At 48.4% G+C, this 15,153-nt stretch overlaps 1 long non-coding RNA gene across 1 annotated transcript; it reads left to right on the forward strand.

The window, feature by feature from the left end:
- The first annotated feature begins 2,766 nt into the window (after window positions 1–2,766).
- LOC149126289 (uncharacterized) lies at window positions 2,767–7,944 on the forward strand. The gene is made up of 2 exons (XR_016236542.1): window positions 2,767–6,388; window positions 7,237–7,944. It is a non-coding gene; the product is annotated as an uncharacterized LOC149126289 (long non-coding RNA).
- The last annotated feature ends 7,209 nt before the right edge of the window (window positions 7,945–15,153 follow it).

The following is a 15,153-nucleotide window of genomic DNA, read 5'->3' on the forward strand; positions in this document are numbered from 1 at the left end:
CCCACACGCCGAGCACGCCGCTCTCCTCCAATCAGGAGCAGCTCCTGCAGCTTGTCAAGTTGGTGAGAGGCAGCTGGGTAGAAGCTGTTTACTTCTCTCCCAGCGCCATATTGTGGGAGAGCAGATGCATAGAATAAATCTTAATTCCAGTAACAGTATAGTCCGAATTGCTCCCCACAGAGGCCAAGGCCCAGTCTCCTCCCGAGCGGCCTGTGATGAACGCCTACTAACACACGAGAAACTTCAACACTGTTCCCTCCATTTGTATTGAGAACTTGCAGGCATCCGTCAAAAATTTCACATTGTCTCAGGGCAGGCATTTGGCACAGCAGTGCAGTCCCCGCTTGGGCTGCCTGCATCTCAACTCCGAGTGCCTGGGTTCAAGCCCTGGCTCCCCTCTCAACGCCAGCTTCCTGCTAACGGGCACCCTGGAGGAGCACTGAGGAGTCAAGCACACGGGAGACCCCGGCGGTGTTCCTGGATCCTGGGTTTTGCTTCTGATGCAGCTCAGGCTGGGTATTTGGGACAGTGAACCAGCAGATGAAAAGCCTCTTTTTGTCTGTCTCTTTGCCTTTCAAATAAAATGAAATAAAAAAAAACTTGTTAAAAAATTCAATTTTTCAAAAGAATATTCCTCCCACCTCCCTCCCACCCTCAAGCACCCAGTTCTCCTAAGAGATGCCCAAAATATGCTTCTTACACATTCTGCTGGGGCTGTTTTACTTCCAGGTAGGTAAACAATTAGAATGCTCATTCTTCCTTCCCTGGCTTCTTTCACTTAATATATTCTGTAGGTCTTTGCATAGAGAACATAAAAACCTCCCTCTTTCTTTTGTAGCGGCCCTATTCGATATCTTGGACGAGGTGTCGGTGATTTCCAGCCATGCGCTATTTCGATACAGCTGTGCCAAACCACTTTGCCTGCATGATCCCTTCCTGGAAGCAGGCCTTCTGGGTTGCCAGGGTGAGAACTTGGCAATGAACAGCTACTGCTAGTGGTCCTTCAAGGTGGCGTAACCAAAAGGACAGTTCTCAGCAAGGCCCAATAATGCTGTCTCTTCCACCACTCCAAGTGCTTTTAAACTTCGTGGTCCTGGGGCCAGCAGCGCTGTGCCATAGTGGGTAAAGCCGCCGCCTGCAGTGCCAGCATCCCATATGGGCGCTGGTTCAAGTCCTGGCTGCTCCACTTCCGATCCAGTCTCTGCTATGGCCTGGGAAAGCAGTAGAAGTTGGTCCAAGTCCTTGGGCCCCTGCACCCACATGGGAGACTGGAAGAAACTCCAGGTTCCTGGCTTTGGATAGAAACAGCTCCAGCTGTGGAGCCAACTGGGGAGTGAACCAGGGAATGAAAGACCTCTCTCGGCCGGCGCCACAGCTCACTAGGCTAATCCTCCGCCTTGTGGCGCTGGCACACCGGGTTCTAGTCCTGGTTGGGGCGCTGGATTCTGTCCCGGTTGCCCCTCTTCCAGGCCAGCTCTCTGCTGTGGCCAGGGAGTGCAGTGAAGGATGGCTCAGGTGCTTGGGCCCTGCACCCCATGGGAGACCAGGAAAAGCACCTGGCTCCTGGCTCCTGCCATCGGATCAGCGTGGTGCGCCGGCCGCAGCACGCCGGCCGCGGCGGCCATTGGAGGGTGAACCAACGGCAAAGGAAGACCTTTCTCTCTCTCTCTCTCTCACTGTCCACTCTGTCAAAAAAAAAAAAAAAAAAAAAAAAAAAAAAAAAAAACTCTCTCTCTCTCTCTCTGCCTCTCCTCTTTCTGTGTAACTCTAACTTTCAAATAAATAAATAAATAAATCTAAAAAACACCACCACCACCACCACCGTGTGGTCCCGCCACTGTGTTTCTAGCTCTCAGAACTGCACCCGAAGCCTGACCAGACGCATCTCCCATCTTGAAGTCATTACGACCTCCCAGTTGCTTGCAGCCCAGATGGCGCCCACTCCTGTGGTTCACAGTGAGATACAAACCTCCAGGAGAAGCAGGGGCACAGCCTGCCCGTAGGGTACATTGTAATTCCACCCACAAGGCTGTCGGGTTTGGGATACGATTCATTCCTATTCCGCCAAATCCCTTCTCGCCCAAGACTCCATGACTGTGCAGGGACTGGCTGCACCATGGCATCCTGCTGTGCCCTGCACATGTCCTCGCGGGCAAGGGCTTGAGCCATAGCTTGTCTGAGTCTTGCTGCCATTGTTTAGATGTCACCTTTCTTTTCTTTTTTTTTTTTTTTTTTTTTGGATGGGGCAGGGCCAAGGATGTTCAAGAGCTTGTCCTGACATATTCCTCTCAGTGCTGTCCACCTAAGTGATAGACCATTTGCATCTAAAAGTGGCCTGCTGGGTTTTTCCTTGTTGAATCAAACCAATTTTTGTCTCGATTTTGCCTTTTTTTTTTTTAACATTTAAGAAAATATTTAAAAGACAGAATATTCAGGGGTGGTGAGAGGGAGAGAGATTTTCCATCAGCTAAATTCACTCTCCAAATGCCCACAGTAGCCAGGGCTGAGACAGCTGAAGGCAGGACCCACCCAGGTCTCCTGTCTGAGTGGCAGGGGCCCTAGCACTTAAGCCATCGTCTGTTACCTTCCAGGTGCATCAGCAGGAAGAAAGATTGGAAGCAGAGGCAAGACTCAATCCCAGGTATGATACGGAGTGTGAGTTTCCCAAGTGGTGATTCAACCCACTGCACCCTGATGCCCACGCCACTTTTTTTTTTTTTTTAAGATTTTATTTATTTATCTGACAGCTAGAGTTACAGACAGTGAGAGGGAGAGACAGAGAGAAAGGTCTTCCATCCGCTGGTTCACTCCTCAGTTGGCCACAACAGCTGGAGCTACGCCAATCCGAAGCCAGGAGCCAGGAGCCTCTTCCTGGTCTCCCACGTGGGTGCAGGGGCCCAAGCACTTGGGCCATCTTCTACAGCTTTCCCAGGCCATAGCAGAGAGCTGGATCAGAAGTGGAGCAGCCGAGATCTAGAACCAGTGCCCATTTGGGATGTTGGCACCACTGGCAGAGGATTAACCCACTGCACCGCAGCCCTGGCCCCATGCCACCTTTTGTTTTAAGTGTGACCTTTACTCCCTGAACTCACTTGATACTTTATTTTCTCATTTATTAATGTTTATATCCATGCCCTTCCCATGCTCCTTTGAAGTAGATGCTATTAGTATCTATTAACCATTTTATGTTACCAAGAACCCAGTGCTACAGAGTGGGTGAGTTTATTTCAGCCCGTGGTTCCGGAGGTACAAAGTCGGGGGGCTGCTTCTGCTGGTGGCCTTCTCGCTGGTAGAGACCCGGGGCAGCATCAGGCCCCTCCTGGGGGAGCCGAGGAGCATCATGAGAGAACGTCTGGTCTCTCTCCTTCCCTTTACGAAGCCACCAGGATTCAGCATGGGGCTTCCACATCAGGACCTTGTCTGATCCCCTTCAATGCCGTAGTGGGGTCAAGTCTCCACCCTCCTAATATGGCGCAATGAGGGTGGAGTGTCAACACAGGAACCCTTGGTGGGGTGGGCACGGGAGAATGTTCAAACCCTACCCAGACCACAGCAAGCCGCATGTTGAAAATCAGGAAACTGAAGTCCAGGGTGCTTAGGCAGCTTTTCCAAGATTGGGGCAGTAAGCGGTGGAGTCGGGGTCCACCCCCAGACAGGCTGCTCTGGGGTCCCCGCCCTGCACCACCAACCTCTGCTGCCTCATGCCACAGTCTGCACCTGTTCTCAGGATCAGCAGGTTATCCCGCTGTCTCCTGGACACCATCCAAACCGACGCTATGAGAACCAGTGCGGGGAGAGGGGGCAGTCCAGAAACTTGGACAGGTAGAGGCGGGACAAGCACCTTGGAGCTGTGAGAATGACAGACAGGAGGCTGGGTCGCTGGAGACGGAAGGCGCCGCCACTGAAGCCCTGCAGACTCTTGCATTTGGAGGAACATTTGTTGCTATTTGGCTGAGCCACCGCGGTTGGGTTTGGGTACCTGCAACTGTGCTCCTAAACAAACAGAGTCCCTGTGCCCAGGAGTGATGTGTTTACCGATTGTTTGATTTCTCTGGAAGCAGCACTGTAGGACAGAAATATAATCGAAGCCACACATATATTTTACATTTTCTACAAAACCGAAAAGAAATAGGTAAAATTAATGTTTTTAAAGATTAATTTGTCTGAAAGGCAGAGTTACAAAGAGAGAAAGAGAAAGAGAAAGATCCTCCATCCACTGGTTTACATGCCAAAAGGCCACAATGGCCAGAGCTGGGCCCATCCGAAGCCAGGAGCCAGGAGCGCCCTCTGGGTCTCCCACGCGGGTACAGGAAGCCAAGCACTTGAGCCATCTTCCAGTGCTTTCCCATGCCACCAGCAGCAAGCTGGATGGTAAATGGAGCAGCCTGGACTCGAACCAGCACTCAAATGGGACACCGGCACTGGAAGCGGAGACCTAACCTACCACGCCACAGCACCAGCCCCAAAATTAATTTTTAAATGATTTAATTTCATCTACTTGAAAGGCTAAGAAGAAAGGAGAGTTATCTTCTATTTTCTGGCTCAATTCCCAAAGGGCTGCAACAGCCGGGGCCAGAAGCCAGAAGCCAGGAGCCAGGAACTGTAACTCGGTCTCCCACAAGGGTTGCAGGGGACCAAGTACTTGGGCCATCTTCTGGTGCTTTTCCAGGAATATTAGCAAGGACTGGACCAGAAGTGGAGCAGCTGGGACTGCAGCAGGCACTCCCAAATGGGATGCCCGTGTCACAGGCAGCAGTTTATCTGGTTGTGCCACAACACTGGCCCTGGTTTGCCAGTTTTGCTTCTTCTTTTTTTTAAGATTTATTTATTTATTTGCAAGTCAGAGCTACACAGAGAGAGGAGAGGTAGAGAGAGAGAGAGAGAGAGAGAGAGAGAGAGAAAGAGAAAGAGAGGTCTTCCATCCGATGGTTCACTCCCCAAATGGCTGCAATGGCCGGAGCTGGGCAGATCCAAAGCCAGGAGCCAGGAGCTTCTTCCAGGTATCCCACGCTGGTGTAGGGACCCAAGCATGTGGGCCATCTTCTACTGCTTTCCCAGGCCACAGCAGAGAGCTGGATGGGAAGCGGAGCAGCCGGGTCTCGAACCAGCGCCCATAAGGAATGCCAGTGCCTTAGGCCAGGGCATTAACCCACTGCGCCACAGCACCGACCCCAAGTTTTGCTTCTATAATTTTAAAACAATGAAAATTTAGGGTCAGGTGATTTAATTCAGTAGCTTAGGCTGCTGCTTGGAACATGTACATCCCATATCAGATGCTTGGGTTCAAATCTCACCTCTGCTTACAATCCAGCTTCCTGCTAACAGACACCCTGGAAATCAGCAGATTTCGGCCCAAGTACTTGGGTCCCTGCCACCCATGTAGGAGACCTGAGTCAAGTTCAGAGCTCCTGACTTCACCCTGCCTGTTGAGGGCATTTGGGGACTGAACCAGGGGATGGAAGCCTGCTCTCTCTCTCTCTCTGCCTCTCCCTCTCTCCCTGTCTTTCAAATATATGCACTTAAAAATAAGAGTTAATATGACATGGCTTCTCATTTCTTAGTTTGAGAAGTTATTTTCCTTTAACAGCATGGATAAAGGAACAAAAAGATATGATGCATAAGGCCCCAGTATCACTCCAGTGAGTCTGGAAATTACAAAACAGCAGGGACATAAAAAAAAAAAAGTGGCATCTTACAAATTAACCGGCTCATACTCGCCAAAAAAAAAAATTGTTCCAGATTAAAGGAGATGAAAGGGACAGCTAAATGCAACCCAAGATGCTGGAGCAGACTGGGACGCAGAAAAACACCCCCCACCCCCGCCTTCTGCGTCAACAGTTTTTTCCTTTTGTACCACATTAGTGTACAACCAGCAGATCTGAATAAGAGCTGTAGACAACAGTGTTGCCTTGGTGTACATCTTCTGTTGGTAGTTACATGGTTCTATATGCAACTGCTTTTAAGACACAAATGCTGAGTGTTGTGGCACAGTGAGCTAAGCCGCCACTTGTGACACCACCATCCCACAGTGGAGTGCCAGTGGAGTCCCAGGAATCCCAGCTGCTTGGCTTCCAACCCAGCTCCTTGCTAAGACGCCTGGGAAAGCAGAGGGAGATGGCCCAAGAACGTGGGCCCCTGACACCCTCACGGGAAACCAGGATGGAGTTCTGGGCTCCCGGCCTTGGCCTGGCCTGGCACCAGCCATTGCAGCCATCTGGGGAGTCAACCAATGGATGGAAGATCTCTCTCTCTCTCTGCCTTCCGAACCAATAAATAACTCCTGAAAAAAAGAGAGAAAGGAAGGAGGAAAGGAAGAAAAGAAAAACACTGAAGCCTACCGAAGCAAAGAGGTGTCACACCTGCAACTCACTCTCCATCAGAGAACAAGGTAGGGAGAAAAATAAACAAATGGTAAAATGTGCACATTTGGGAAATCTGGGTGAGCAGATATATGGAAATTCTTTGTGCTCTTCTTGCAACTTTTTTGTAAGTAATTTTTTTGTTACATAATAAAGGCAGAATAGTCCATTTTTATTCCTACTGTAAGGAATATGCAATCAACAAAAAAATGCGTTAACCTGCAAATCATCTAAAATCATACCATGTTGAACACACACCAGGTCTTCAAAAATGCGTGTTAGGAAAAAATTGTGGCTTTCCAAATGCTGGCATCGCAATATGCGTCCTTTTCAATTCTGTTTGTCCACACACTCTCCGATGGGCTCTCATCTTGCTCTCAATGTGGGGCCTCTCTCGGATCCATGCTACATGACACAATCAAGCTAGTGGTTTTTTTTTCCCTTGAGAATAAAAAGACTTTATTCTCAGGAAAAAAGAAAGCTGGTGTTTTGCGTCATGAGGAACAAAGCATTTATTTCCTGGGAAAGAAGTAAAATTCTTCACGGTTAGTGTTTGGCTTTGAAGCCCCTTGAAAGAAAAGAAAAAATGAACATAAGTCAAGTAGGGAACGGGAATGTTTTCTTGGTTTGAGCTGGGCGTTGGGTCTGATTTGGATTCTCTGCCATACTGCTCGACCACCTATGAGATTGCCAGTTACCAAGCAACATGTTTTCCGTGTAAGCATTTGCAGTTTGGTTTCTGGTTCCTGTATCATCTTTGTGGTCCAGTGCAACATATTTGACCTGTTTCTCTCCAGTGGCTTTCAGTACAAGTTCTGGCTTTGTTGTTTGCAGACTCACTTTTGTCTTCTTTTTTTTTTTTTTTTTTAACTGGGAGCTGAGGGACCAGTGTTGCAGCGTTGCGGGTAAGGCTTCCACCTGCAGTGCCAGCATCCCATGTGGGCGCCAGTTCAAGTCCTGGCTGCTCCACTTCCGATCCAACTCCCTGCTAATGCGCCTGGCCCAAGTCCCTGGGCCCCAGCACCCACATGGGAGATCTGGAAGAAGCTCCTGGCTCCTGGCATCGGCATGGCCCAGCCCTGGTCACTTGCAGCCATTTGGGGAGCGAACCAGTGGATGAAAGATTTCTCTCTGACTCAGCCTTTCAAATAAAATAAAAAGAGATACAGCACATTGTAATTATTATATATTATTGTAATACTATGGTTTCCATTTTATGACACATTATATCTATTGTATGATTATAAAAACAAAATAAACCAAAACTGGGAAGAAGCCTCCAGTCCCACGCAGTGATAATGGTGACGGTCCAGGCCCCCAATCGCTGTGGCTCCTCCCCTCCCCTTTGAGGAGCACAGAGGACAGGACAGCCTCGTGCCAGGAACCTCCGCCGGCCGCTCCTTCCTCACTCCCCGGCCGCTCTGGTCCCTCCAGGGCTGCGCTGAAGTTGGATCTTGCCTGACAGGGATGGGAGAAAACTTGGCCTTGGGCCCCCTCTGACCCCGGCAGAGGATGGCAGTCCCTCAGGCAGTTCTGTGGCGACTGTCCCCAGTTACCACTGGGGCCCATCCCCCCCCCCCCCCCCCCGACTGCAATGGGAATCTATCCAGGCAAGTGCCTGCGTGCTGAGCGTCTGCGAGCCTGCCAGGACAGCCCTCATCTCCTGAGACCTCCCCCCGGCCTGACATCCCTCCAACACCCTGCATCTCTTTTTCCATTTTTTATTATTTAATAAATGTGAATTTACAAAGTGCAACTTGTGTATTGTTGTGGCCCCCCCCCAACCTCCCCCCCTCCCGCGGCCCTCCTCTCTCCCACTCCCTCTCCCATCCCGCCCTTCATCGAGTTTCATTTTCAATTACCTTCATATACAGAAGATCAACTTAGTATACACTAAGCAAGGATTTCAACAGGCTGCACTCACACAACCACACAAGGTATAGGATATTGTTCGACTAGTAGTGTTGTTTTTAAGTTTCATAGTAGAACACATTAAGGACAGAGATCCTACATGGGGAGCCTGTACCCAGTGACTCCCATTGTAGATTTTTAACAGTTGGCACTCTTATTTATGACGTCAGCAATCACCCGAGGTTCTTGCCATGAGCTGTCTAGGCTATGGCAGCCCCTTGAGTTCACCAACTCTGAACTTGTTTAGTCAAGGCCGTATCACAGTGGAGGTTCCTTCCTCCCTTCGGAGAAAGGCACCTCTCTCCTTGATGGCCTGATCCTTCTGCTGGGGTCTTGTTCACCAGGATCTTTCATTTAGGTTGTTTTTGCCACCGTGTCTTGGCTTTCCATGCCTGTGAGACTCTCATGGGCCTTTTAGCCAGATCCGAATGTCCCAAGGGTTGATTCTGAGGCCGGAGTGCTGTTTAGGGCGTTTGCCATTCTGAGTCTGCTGTGTGTCCTGCTTCCCCCGCAGGATCATTCTCTCCCTTTTAATTCTATCCTTCATTATTTGATTGCACTGGTCTTATTTGTGAAATCTCTTCGACACTTACCCTATCTTTTTTATCGGTTATGTACTTATACTTACCACTTTACCAAGTGCGCTGACCTTGGTACCTGCCTCCTTGATAAGATTGAGTTGGAATCCCCTGGCACATTTCTAGTTCCACCATTGGAGGTAAGTCCGAGTGAGCATGTGCCGACCTGTATATCTCCTCCCTCTCTTATTCCCATTCTTATATTTAACAGAGATCACTTTTCTGTTAATTTTAAATGCCTAAGAATAATTGTGTATTAATTACAGAGTTCAACCAGTGGTATTAAGTAGAACAAACAGAACAACAACAACAAATACTAAAAGGAATAAAATAGTAAGTTGTTCCTCAACAGTCTAGACAAGGGCTGATCATGTCATTGTCTCTCATAGTGTCCATTTCACTTCAACAGGTTTCCTTTTAGATGCTCATTTAGTTGTTCTTTGATCCATGTTGAGTGGATTTTTGTATAAGGTGTAAGGTAGGGGTCTTGCTTCATACTCCGACATGTGGACATCCAGTTTTCCCAGCACCATTTGTTGAAGAGGCTGTCCTTGTTCCAGGGGTTGGTTGGTTTCAGGTCCTTTGTCGAATATGAGTTGGTTATAGATGTTTGGATTGATCTCCGGCGACACCCTGCATTTCAGAACAGCTTGCTGGAGCACCTGCTGGGTGGCGGATGCTGCTGGAAAGAAGTGCCTGGCACTCCAAAGCCTTCTCCAAGGAAATCGATTTCCGACGGCTTCTCAACCTTTTGGCTAAGATCAAGTGTAGGAATTGATTTCCGATTCGGGAAATTCTTCAACTTCCCGCTCTTTATAGACCCCTCATAAAGAGGGACTGAGGTCCCCAAAAATGACTTTCTGGATGCTTCTCCTGCAAGTCCTGGGGAAAAAAAAGAACCAACGACTGTGTTTACATTAGATCCCTACTGTTTAAGGATCTTAAGTAGATGCTGGGGCCAGCGCCGTGGCTCACTTGGTTAATCCTCCGGCTGCGGTGCCGGCATCCCCTATGGGCACTGGGTTTCAGTCCCGGTTGCCCCTCTTCCAGTCCAGCTCTCTGCTGTGGCCCGGGAAGGCAGTGGAGGATGGCCCAAGTGCTTGGACCCTGCACCCGCGTGGGAGACCAGGAAGAAGCACCTGGCTCCTGGCTTCGGATCGGCGCAGCACCAGCCATAGCGGCCATTTGGGGAGTGAACCAACGGAAGGAAGACCTTTCTCTCTGTCTCTCTCTCACTGTCTGTAACTCTACCTGTCAAATAAACTAAAAAAAAAAAAAAAAAAAAAAAAAAAAAGTAAATGCTGTGCTTTCCACTCTCTCAAGTCTGGATTTCTACAAAATAAATCCAACTAAGTACAAAACTCTCGAGGAATCCCAAAGGAACATGAAAAGAAATCTTGAAAATCCCAAGATGCGGCCACATGTGGGGCTGAGAGGAGATGCCTATTCCCTCCAAAGCGCAAGTGAGGAACCTTGAGAAAGGCAGAATTCACTGAGCGGATTGGTTAGGACACACAATTCTTCGGGCCCACCCATAAAGCCCACGTGACCAACAGTGGTTACCACCCTTCCTGCACCTGCGTTTCAGACTGGACCTTCTCACCGTGTTCAGTGCTTCCCCTCAGTCTTGCCTCTGCTGCGGTCTCCAGTTCTCGCTCCCTGCGCCTCCGCTTAAGTGGGAATGAGGCTAGAACCATTCAGGGTGCCTGTTTCCCAGGCTGTGGACAGTTCTGCATGTCAGGTTCCTGTCACACAAACTTGGTGACCGTTACTCAAATGGTCTCCATCGCTCTTTTTCCCATTCAACAAAGCTTTGCATTCAGTTAGTTCTTTCTGTGATCTCTGATGCCTGGCAGGTTCACCCTAACCCTGTGTGATATGCTCCTTGTGTGCACCTTTCTCTAATGGGTTTTTGTGAACCCACCATTCCACCCCAACCTAGTGATGTTTACATTGCTGGTAACTTAACTGGTCTTCCTTCTTGATTGGCAACCTCTGTTCTAACTTTTCCATCGAATTTCCTAGGTAAAGATAAAGTTTTGGGGCTGGCGCTGTCGTGTAGCAAGTTAAGCTGCCGCCTGTGGTGTCAGCATCCCATATGGGCACCAGTTCAGGTCCTGGCGGCTCCATTTCTGATCCAGCTTCTTGCTATGACCTAGGAAAGCAGAAGATGGCTCAAGTACTTGGGCCCCTGCATCCGCGTGGGAAACCTGGAAGAAGTTCCTGGCTCCTGATTGGCTCAGCTCTGGCCTTTGTGGCTGTTTGGGGAGTGAGCCAGCAGGTGGAAGCTCGCTCTCTAACTCATTCAAGTAAGATAAACTTAGAAGTTTTCATACACTTACACACACGAGGCTACTTCAGAAAGTCCACGGAGGGGCAGCTGTCTGGCCCAGCAAGATTCCAGCTAAGACATCCACGACCCACATTGGAGTGCCTGGGCTGGGGTTCCAGCTTCCTGCTGAAGTGCATCCTGGGTGCAGCAGGTGAAGGCTCCAGCCGTTGGCTTCCTGCCATTCATGGGGGAGACCTGGAGTGGGCTCCTGGCTCCCAGCCTGGGCCAAGACGGGTACTTGTGTGTGTGTGTGTGGGGGGGTTAACCTGTGCATGGGGGCTGCCTCTTCATCTCAAGTGCCTCACTGCTTATGTAGCTGAAGATACACTTTCGAGATTCACAATTTATTTATAGCTACATACACACACATTAAAAGTAATGCTTTTACTAATATGAAAGGCAGAGCTAGAGGGACGAGAGAACAAGTTCTCCACTCGTTCACTCCCCAAATGCCCGCAATGGGCTGAGTCAGGCTGAGACCAGGAGCCCCGTATGTGAGTACCTCATGAGTGGCAGGGACCCAAGTACTTGAGTTACCACGTGCTGCCTTCCCAGAGCAGGCACTGGCAGGAAGCTGGATGACCAAAGGCAGAACTCAAACCTGTGCCTCCCCCCTTTTTTTTTTGATGCAGGATGCTGGCATCCCAAGTGGCAACTCAACTGCTGAACACCTACTCCTGGGTTTTTCTTTTAGTGTTTTTCCTATCCATTTTAACAAAGCTTTGCTTGCCCTTCAAGGTCAACAAGTTTCATATACATCTTATGAACAACCTGAAGTTCGTGTTTCATTCACCTGGAGTTAACTTTTACACACAGCACAGAATAAGTAAACAATAAATGGAATTCATTTTTCTTAAAATCTTCTAAATTGTTTGTTAAACTGCTCCCATGTCCTAACCAGTAAAAGTTTTTAACTTTTAAAAAATATTTATTTAATTTGAAATTCAGAGTTACACAGAGAGAGAAGGAGAGGCAAAGAGAGAGAGAGAGAGGTCGTCCATCCACTGGTTCACTCCCCAATTAGCCACCAACAGCTGGAGCTGAGCCAATCAGGAGCCAGGAGCTTCTTCCAGGTCTCTCATGTGGGTGCAGGGGCCCAAGCACTTGGGCCATCCTCTTACACCCTCCCAGGCACATCAGCAGAGAGCTAGATGGATCAGAAGTGGAGCAGCAGAGACTCGAACCTGGGCCCATATGGGATGCCGGCGCCACAGCGCCATCCCCCAGTAAAAGTTCAATACGTGCCATCTGCTCCCATACTAAACCAGGTTCATTGATGTGACAATCCTTCATTATATTGGGAAATATCACCTGCTAAGCAGATTCACACATATGTTTTGCTATTGTATTCCTTTCCAGTTCCAGAAAATAGCCTTTTATGGGGCACCCTTTGGTGTAGCAATTAAACTGCCTCTTGGGATGCCCACATGCTGTATCAGAGTGCCTGGTTCTAGTTCTCATCCATTCTGAACTTCTCATCCATCTTCCTAATACATACACCGAGAGGCAGCAGGAGATGGCTCAAGTACTTGGGGACCTGCCACCCACCTGGAATACCTGGACGGAGTTCCTGGGCCCTGGATTCCATCTGGCCCAGTCCTGCATGTTGCTGGCATCTGAGATGGCCTTCTATACCTGCCTTTCAAACAACGTGAAAGAACTTAAATTTAAATGGCCTTTTTTTCCACTCAAAAGTCTTGCACATACTGGTATGTTCTCCTTCCCCTAGTCCTCAGTCACACACACACACACACACACACAGTGCATCACCACTCATGAAGAGCCGTGCTTATAAAATGCATGTTCCTGGGCTCTAGCCTAAAACCACTAGAAACTGTGAAACTAGGCGCTCCTCAGGTGACTCCAAGCACCAGAAATCAGAGCTACAAGCTGTACTCTGAAGTTTCTTAGAATTCCTCAGCTCCATGCCGCTGTAACCTCTATTGAGGCCCCAGACCAACACCCAGTGTTAAGCCCCTACAGAAACACTGATGGGTGCTGGATTTGGGAATGAATGTTGACAAGACTACAACCAGGCTGGGTACATCTGGACCTGCGGATTTCACAGAATGGCTTGAAATAGGGTAAAATTCTTAGGTCTTTAGCATCCCACACACAGGCTTGCTTGTCCAGCATCACAGCTGGACGTCCTCTTTCCTATCCAGACTTCACCCTGGTGACTCCAAGTTCTAAAATACTTTTGGGGTGTGACAGGGAGGTGCTGTGCAGTAGCAGGTACAGCTGCTGCCCGCAGCGTCAACATCCCATATGGGCACCGGTTCAAGTCCTGGCTGCTCCACTTCCAATCCAGCTCTCTGCTAAGGCTGGGAAAGCAGTGGAAGATGGCCCAAGTGCTTGGGCTCCTGATTGGCCCAGCTGCAGCCACTGCAGGTATTTAGGGGAGTGAACCAGCAGATGGAAGGCCTCTCCCCTGTCTCTGCAACTCTGCCTTTCAAATAAATACATGTCTTTTAAAAAAAAAAAAAATACTTGGGGGTTGGCAGTCATTAGTTAACACATACTTAGGGACCCAGGTGAGTGGCATGATCAGATTTGGACAGGCCAGTGAATAGCATAATTGGATTCAGATACAGATAGGCAGTATTTTTTGAGGCCTTTAGGTTTTAAAACCAGATGTGCTATTCTGCTAGGTCCTTGAAAACCAACTTGTTATCCAATGGTACCAATTTCTTTATAGACGTCTGGTTTGAAATTCATAAAACAAAAACACCTACCTATTTCAATTTTTAGATTTCTCAACTTTTAAAAGAAGCCAGGCTTTGCCTATGAGACTGTGACTACTATTAAAGTCGCATTAAATTATTTCATATGCTGTAGTTTCAGAGTTACAAAAGACCAAAGTCTAGCCATTTCCAAGTGTAGAGTCTCACTTCCTGATGTGGTATGGGACAAAACACAACACAGCAACTTATTTCTTGCCCTTTCCCTACAAGTGTATGTAAAACAATCTCTGAGCAAAATGGCACCAGGTAGAAAGTTTCCAACACGTTACAGACTCCCAGCCAGTGATTACGATAAACTTGAACACAAACTAATTCTCCCTCAATGCGGCTATATAAACGGATGCTGCCACTGTTGATGCTTGGATCTGCGCCCATAACCTATGGAAGACTTTAAAACTTGTTACTGTTGACAACTTCCAAAGTCATTGTAAATTGAGTTGTAAGCACAATTAAGCTAAGATCACTGCTTCTAAATTCACCTTGACCAATCCTAAAATATCTGGTTGGGGCCATGGAGCGGCATCAGTGACTACTTTGGAGAAAAACCAGTTAGAAAATAGAAGTTGAGCCCTTGCGATTGAGCCACTTCACATACATTCCTTTCTCTGTTGGTGCTCCCCCACTTCCATGACTCAAAAAGAACCAAAAGGCAGAACGATGGGGAGAAACAGAGATCTTCCATCTGCTGGTTCGCTCCCCAGATGCCCACAATCATCAGGGTCAGGCCAGGTTGAAGCCAGAAGCCTGGAACTCCATCTGGTTCTCCCATGTGGGCAGCAGGGACCCAAGTACTTGGACCATCATAAGCTGGCTCCCAGGAACATTAGCAAAGAGATGGATCAGAAATACAGGAGCCAGAACTCAAACTGGCACTGATGATGGCACACAGGTGTCACAAGTGGTGGCTACACATATGACAGTCCATCTGTCTCCCTCCACTTCAACTTTCATCATATCATCAATAGAACAATTAACCAGAAAAACCAAAACTGTAGGCCAGGTCTATCCTTTCAACATACTGCTGTGCTGCTCTACGAGACAAAAACTTCAAAAATAATTCAACATTCTACTGCAAGCAACATCCCTGGACCCTTCAGTTTCTGGCACTGTCATGCTGTACTGACAAAACCAGACATGAAACCTCAATCTGGGACAATTAAAGAAGTGACAAACCAATTTATTATTCAAATCCAAGAGAGAAAATCTCAAGTTGGAAATCTTCCTTCATC

The sequence above is a fragment of the Oryctolagus cuniculus genome, chromosome 6 (genome assembly GCF_051225735.1).
Source record: "Oryctolagus cuniculus isolate XC-2025 breed Fujian yellow rabbit chromosome 6, ASM5122573v1, whole genome shotgun sequence".
NCBI lineage: Eukaryota > Metazoa > Chordata > Mammalia > Lagomorpha > Leporidae > Oryctolagus > Oryctolagus cuniculus.